The following is a 6,665-nucleotide window of genomic DNA, read 5'->3' on the forward strand; positions in this document are numbered from 1 at the left end:
GTTCTACAAGATGTAGTTTTTGTGACCGGGATGAGACCATTAAACACCTCTTTCTTGATTGTCCGATGGAGAAAATTTTATGGAGGACTGTTCACATTGCTTTTAATATTACTCCTCCGAATAATATCAACACGTTATTTGGGACGTGGCTTGATGGGATAGAGTCCGAAACAGCGAGACACATTCGTGTAGGAGTATGTGCTTTACTGTGGGCAGTTTGGAACTGCAGGAATGATTTGGGTTTTAACAGAACAACAAATACTCTTTTTTGCAGGTTATCTTTCGAGCCACTGCGTTGATCCGTATGTGGTCGCTACTCACTTAGATGGAGGCCAGGGAGCGTTTGGTTACTGGATCTATCCGATGAGAGATGGTAGCTCGTGCTATATTAAACCGAATTGGATGGCGGTCATGTAACAGGATAGGCAATTAGTTTTCCTATCTTTCTTTTGTCAGCCGGTTGTGGCTTTATTTTTACCATCATGCTCTTTGTGAGCTTTTTTGCTTCGTTCATTTTGAGACTTCAGGACCTATGTTGAACTTATTTGCTTTTTAATAAAAGTGGTTGTATGCATCGTTCTGATGCAGAGGCCGGGGATCTCCCCCTTTTCTAAAAAAAACCTCTTTTGGGAATGTGAGTTTACAAGAGCTTGCTGGAATGCTATCATCCTATCCAAGAAAGAGGCATCTCAAGTTATGATGAAATTTGCTTATCCTTGGTTGAACTTCCTTCAGAGATTGCTATGGACATTGTTCTTATGGGCTGTTGGGGATTTGGTCCATTAGAAATGATAAGATCTTCAGACAAGCTGCCCCACACATCCCTATGTGGTTCTTGTATTTGAAGGAGGGATTGAGAGTGGCTCTTATACGAGCGAGCGAAGGCACATAAACTCCAGTCCTGGATAAATAATAATTTGTAGTTTATTTACGTTTCCTAAAACTGGCATTGGCTGATTGCCCACTTTTGTAATTCGTTTGTACATATTTAATTTATGAAATATACCGTAGAACAACTTAAAAAAAAGATTGGTCTAGATCTGGTTGAACAATGCCAACATTGCATAGTTGTATGTCATTTAGGGTTGTCTAAATTTCATACCACCCGGAGTTGTCTGATGTCTCGGAATATGTTGATCTCACAAGGTAATAAATTTTACAGAATTACACTTAGCATACTTAGAATCAAAAGTTAAAACATGCATGTGTTCAGGCTAAGTTCAAAATCATGTTGTCAGATCCTTTAATTTATTGGGTGCGAGCACTTTTTTTTGGCAATTGTTGGGGAAATATTTGGTTATCCTTGATTTTTGTCTTTCTTACGCCTTTTGTCATCACGGCAATATATATGTTGTCGTAATGCATTGACATTTAACTATGATATCAAGTAATTCTTCATTGATTCGTCAATGCGATTACTAAATGTTGCCCGTAGCAACGCACGGACATTGTCCTACTAGACATAACATCTCAATTGATGGTGGATCAACACTTCAATAAAATTATCACCACGGAGAGGTGAAATAGCTGGATGCTACAGTTCAGCTCCAGCTTTGTTCTGCCTGACCTTGTTACACGATGCTACAATCTTTTTATTCCCATATAAACTGGTCGACTCAGTGTTAGACCAGCGCATGGCAGCAGATATAACTATCTCACCATAGTTTATAGTTCAAGTCCACAAATGGTCGTGTCTTGAGTAGATGTCAGTATGCTAGCTAGGCGAAGAGTGTCCCACTCATGATGGTAACAGCTTCTCCCTGAATCAGCACTCTCTTATTTGCAGCATCCAGCTCCAGGTATAGTGTTCCACTCCTTGGAGATGCCTGATGATGAAATACACAGTACAAATGAAAACCAACGTGATAGTTTGATTGAATGAGTGGCATTGCAACATAAACGGGTCACTGAACTATATTTCTCTAGTGGAAAACATATTCAACAACATTACCTGAAATGCTATCAATTTTTGTTTCCCCAGCTTTTCACTCCAATAGGGTGCCAAAACACAATGTGCACTGCCACATACAGGATCCTGCAATGACATTGAAGACAGTTTTGGGGTATCTATCAATGAGGAAGTTCAACGAGCTTCACTATTTATATGTATTCAACTTGGCATAGAGGTTGCTGTGTTACCTCATCAATCCCAAATTTTGGGCAGAAGAAACGTGAGAAGAAGTCATAGCCTGATCCAGGAGGTGCCGGCCCAGTCACAATCACACCTCTGCCTGCACATCAGGGAAAGAGGTGATCGGTGACCTCTTTCCCTGATGAAAGTTCGACCTGAAAGCCATGCCACATCTTTTGGTTATAACACGGGTCTTTACCTTTCAAGTTCAGTTAGGAAATACTCCCTCCGTAAACGTTTAGAATACTAAAATAGTAATCTAAATGCTCTTATATTAGTTTACGGAGAAAGTACTCCTATATTTATGCAGGTGTATAACAGAAAGGGCAAAGGGGTAAGGTGAAAGACAGTACAATGAAGTCGGTGGTGGTCAACGATTTGTGAACACTGACGACGGACGCGCCGTTGAGCGTCTCCGGGATGGACGGCAGCTCGCCGGCGGGATCGCAACCCACGTAATCACTCATGGGGAAGTCCAGCTCAATGAACAGCTTCCCCTGCTCCTCCGTCTCCGGTGCAGGAACCTTCTTGGCGGTCAGGATGCCTGACTTGGTCGCAAACTCGACCACTCCATGGCGCTCCCCGAGGTCGGCCGTGAAGAGGAAGTGGGCGGTCGCCAGCGTCGCGTGCCCGCAGAGCGCGACCTGAGAATTGGAAACGACGGCGCAGGTGTGAATCAACTGCAAGAAATGAAATGGAAATGGTGCGAAATCAACGGGTGTTGAGGTGGGAAGCTAGGCGGCGACCTCGGTGACGGTGGTGAACCAGCGGAGGTGGAACCGCGGGATGGCGGCGCCGGCTGCGAGGGAGGAGGAGTCGCGGGAGAGGAAGGCGGTCTGGGACTGGTTGAACTCGACGGCGACGGACTGCATCCACCGCCCATCCCCCGTGGGGGCGGCGGCGTCGTCCTCGAGGAAACACACCGCGGCCGGGTGGCCCTTGAACGGCTCGGCCGTGAAGGCATCCACCTGCGACGAGACAGCGTAGGCCAACGTGAAGGTCAATTCTCATCCGGGCCAAGGCCAAGAAGAGAAAATGAAGGAGACGAAAAGAGAGCACTGACCACGACATACTGGATTCCTTTCTTGGCCATGTCCGCCAAAGAGAAGAGAGCACCCGAGCGCCAAATCTGATTTCTCCGAATGGATGTGAACCTTTTTATGCGACACTGGTGCTCTAATCAGCTGATGATGATGCAGCATTAATAAGCAGCGACAATATGGAACTTGCAGGCTTCCTTCCTGGTCTTGTGCTATTTAACTTCTGCGCTAGGCATATGGAGTCACTGACAGGTGGGGTCTCCTTGCGTACAGAGTCGTAGGCCAGCGGCTACAATGACGAAACCTTACCTGCTCAAATGTTTTTTTAGGGGAGAACGCCCACTGGATCATTTTATTTCAGCTTAACGATAGAGAAACATCGATTTGTTACAAAAGGAATTACAATGCTAGCGGGTCTATGTCCCAAAACAAATCATGCTTTGTTCCAAATGCATGTTTTGATAAATTGTGCATCATCACATTCGTCTCCCTCACATAGTGCTGAAAAGAGACAATACTTCCAATTCTTTGCGCCTTTTGGAAACAATCTGCTAAAACCGCCATGTAGGGGCTCCATATTTCGATGATGTCATTGCATACTTGGATGAGTTCGAAAGAGTCTGATTCCACAATCATCGGTACATAGCCTAACCTCTCCACCCGCTCAAGTTAAGCATCATCGCTGCCCCTACTATACAACCTCTCCTTTCTCATCTCAGACAACTGCCCCCGAAGCACCCGAACCGTTCTCAAAGTAGGTAGTAACTATATTCAACTTGTAGATCTTACTTGGAGGTTTCTTCCATATCATTTCATGTGGTTCAGAAGATCTGGTTGCAATGTTGAACTTTGACGGTATTGCACGAATCGCAAAAGAAAATCTTGGAGTTGATGCAACATACTCACACTTGACAGCATGGCGCCGTTGCCACGAGATATACGAAGCCCGACTGCGATCGTCTCCTTCAAGTGCTTCATACCTAGGACCGGTGACTTTCCACAACCCCGGATGAGTTCCCCAAGGGTCACCGATCCCGATTTGTCAACAACAAGTGCTTTGTCAATGATCTTCCAAAGACCCAAAGAACGCCAAACTTTTTGCTCGCAGGCACGTAAACATTAAATGTCGCATATCCTCAGCCCCTCCCATATAGATCGAACATCGGAGGTTAACCCACTCAAATGTAACATCCCCCATTAAGTTTTACTGAATAATTTGCAGTCGTGACACATCTCATAATCATCGAAACCCATCCCTGGGCAAAGCCAAAGGGTGCAATAAGGACTCCTTTAGTTTATTGGATAGTGATATCACATTAGTAGGGAAGTTATAGGAAATAAAATAGGGTTAATTTGGTAAATGCCACTCGAATTCTGGCAATTCCGAGAAATGTCACTGCAATTTCCAAACTTTGAAAATGCCACTGCAAACTTTGAAAAACGACACTGCAGACTTTGAAAAATGCCACTAGAAATGGCATTTTTCAAACTTTGGAAATTGCAGTGGCATTTCTCGGAATCGCCAGAATTCGAGTGGCAGTTATCAAATTAACCCAACAAAATAACATGTATCTCAAATGCTATAACAAAAGAGATGTTATTTGGTTCATAAGATATTATTTTTTCACTAGATTTGAGTAGTATTCTTGTTTCCTCAATTTTTCATTCAGTTCGCAAGATATCATTATTTTGTAAAATTTATATGAGTAAGTTTCAACTCGATGCCAATCTGCATGGGTTTTTTGGATTTATTTTTGGAACTTGAAAACATGTTATCGCAAACACACAAAAGCTTTGGGTATCATTTCATTGATAAAAGAGTTAGGGTACAATAATTACATAAGGCATCACACAAGTATGTGTAAGTGCCAGCGCTAAAAGAACAAAGGGGTGCGCGACTCCGAAAAACAATCGCCTACATCTCAGGGGTCAACGTTCTATTCCTAAAGCTCCCGAACAAACCCAAGAGCAAGCTTCATCAAGGTCCGGATCAGCCACCATGATGAAGACATAGCCATTGTGGTGCTTACAAATTCGCCATGAAGTAAGGATGAGGAGAGCCGCAAGCCTGCGTCGAAGATACGTGAGCGCGCAAAGAACAGTAGATGAGAGCCAGTCTAGGAAGTCATTGTCGTGGCGGGGAAGGGTTGCAGTGGATCGGCACCAGGCGAGCACAGAAAAGTTGGAATATGTATTTGGCTAAGTTTCAGAGGGTGGGTATGCTGAAACTCAAGATCGTCCTAGTGTTTTGTCGTTGGGGTGAACCATAGGCCTTAGGGGAAAAAGCTTAGGCCTTAGTGAGATTTAAAGTTTTCTCACATCGAAGAATGCAAGGACAAAAGGTGAATCTTATTTTCTATTAAAAATAGCGAGAAATTCCAAATAGCCCTGCACATGTGTATCCACCCACACCGTAGATAAACTGGATCTAGGAAGGGAGCATGGAAAGTATGCGGGATTAGATTTCATGCACGATTGGTGGGGAGCGGATTTGGCAAAATTGTAACATGTTGTGGGCAATAGGAGACTTTAAAATACGAGAAATTTGAAGAAATATTCTCAAAGAAAGATAACATCATAAGAGTCAACAAAGGTCATGATCAATGGCATGGGCAAGAATTTAAGAATCAATCTCAATCTGGATTCACAAGATGCCCCAGCTCTACGCTTCCTGGAGTGCTTTCCTGCAGGCTTCAGTTTCTGCATCTCGGGCGCACTACAACTTTTTTTGAACCGCAAACCATAGAACGATTGTTCTACGGTACTTTTCATTTATATAAATAATAAGTACAATATTTATAAAAGGAGACATACAAAACTATAAAATCATTCCACTATCCAATTCCTGCTCTTGAGGTCATGTTCATAAATAAGGATTTATAGTCCTTCCATGTTAGCATCATAGATGTGCATCTATCCATGCTTTCAAAGAAAATTCTTGGACTTGTTCTTGCGTTCAAGCACGGAAATATCTTCCTTGATCCTGATTTTCCAACAGTTAATACTTTCAACTTCTCTCCTGAATATTTTCCCATTCCTTTGATTCCAAATATTCCAACAGCCTAGAATGATAACATCCATTGCAATTTTTCTTAGAAGTTTCTTTTGAACCAGAAATGTTTCATCAAAAATTGAAACATCTCTCTCATTGGTTGGTATTGTGCTATTCCAACAATCCTGTGAAGCAGCAATCCCAAAATAGATGCATTGAGGTTTCTTCAGTTCTTTCATTACAGAAGATACATTCATAACAATCTAGATCCATATACTTTCTTCTTAAGATGTTTTTGGTGTTGACTCTGTCATAGAGTAGCAGCCAAAAGAAAATATTATGTCTTAGCATGTCTGCACTCTTCCAAAGCCATTTGAACAGGACATGTGCTTCCCCATCTCCACTAAGGCAATTATACATCTTGATTGAGGAATCCAATGTTTTGGCCATGACATTTCCATTTATCTTGTGCTTGAGGTTTTATGTGTTGCAAGATCAAGCC

At 42.8% G+C, this 6,665-nt stretch overlaps 1 pseudogene; it reads right to left on the reverse strand.

Moving 5' to 3' along the window:
- Positions 1-1,478: 1,478 nt before the first annotated feature.
- LOC123065333 (uncharacterized isomerase BH0283-like) lies at positions 1,479-3,331 on the reverse strand (annotated as a pseudogene).
- Between the last annotated feature and the right edge of the window lie 3,334 nt (positions 3,332-6,665).

This window comes from Triticum aestivum, chromosome 3B (assembly GCF_018294505.1).
Source record: "Triticum aestivum cultivar Chinese Spring chromosome 3B, IWGSC CS RefSeq v2.1, whole genome shotgun sequence".
NCBI lineage: Eukaryota > Viridiplantae > Streptophyta > Magnoliopsida > Poales > Poaceae > Triticum > Triticum aestivum.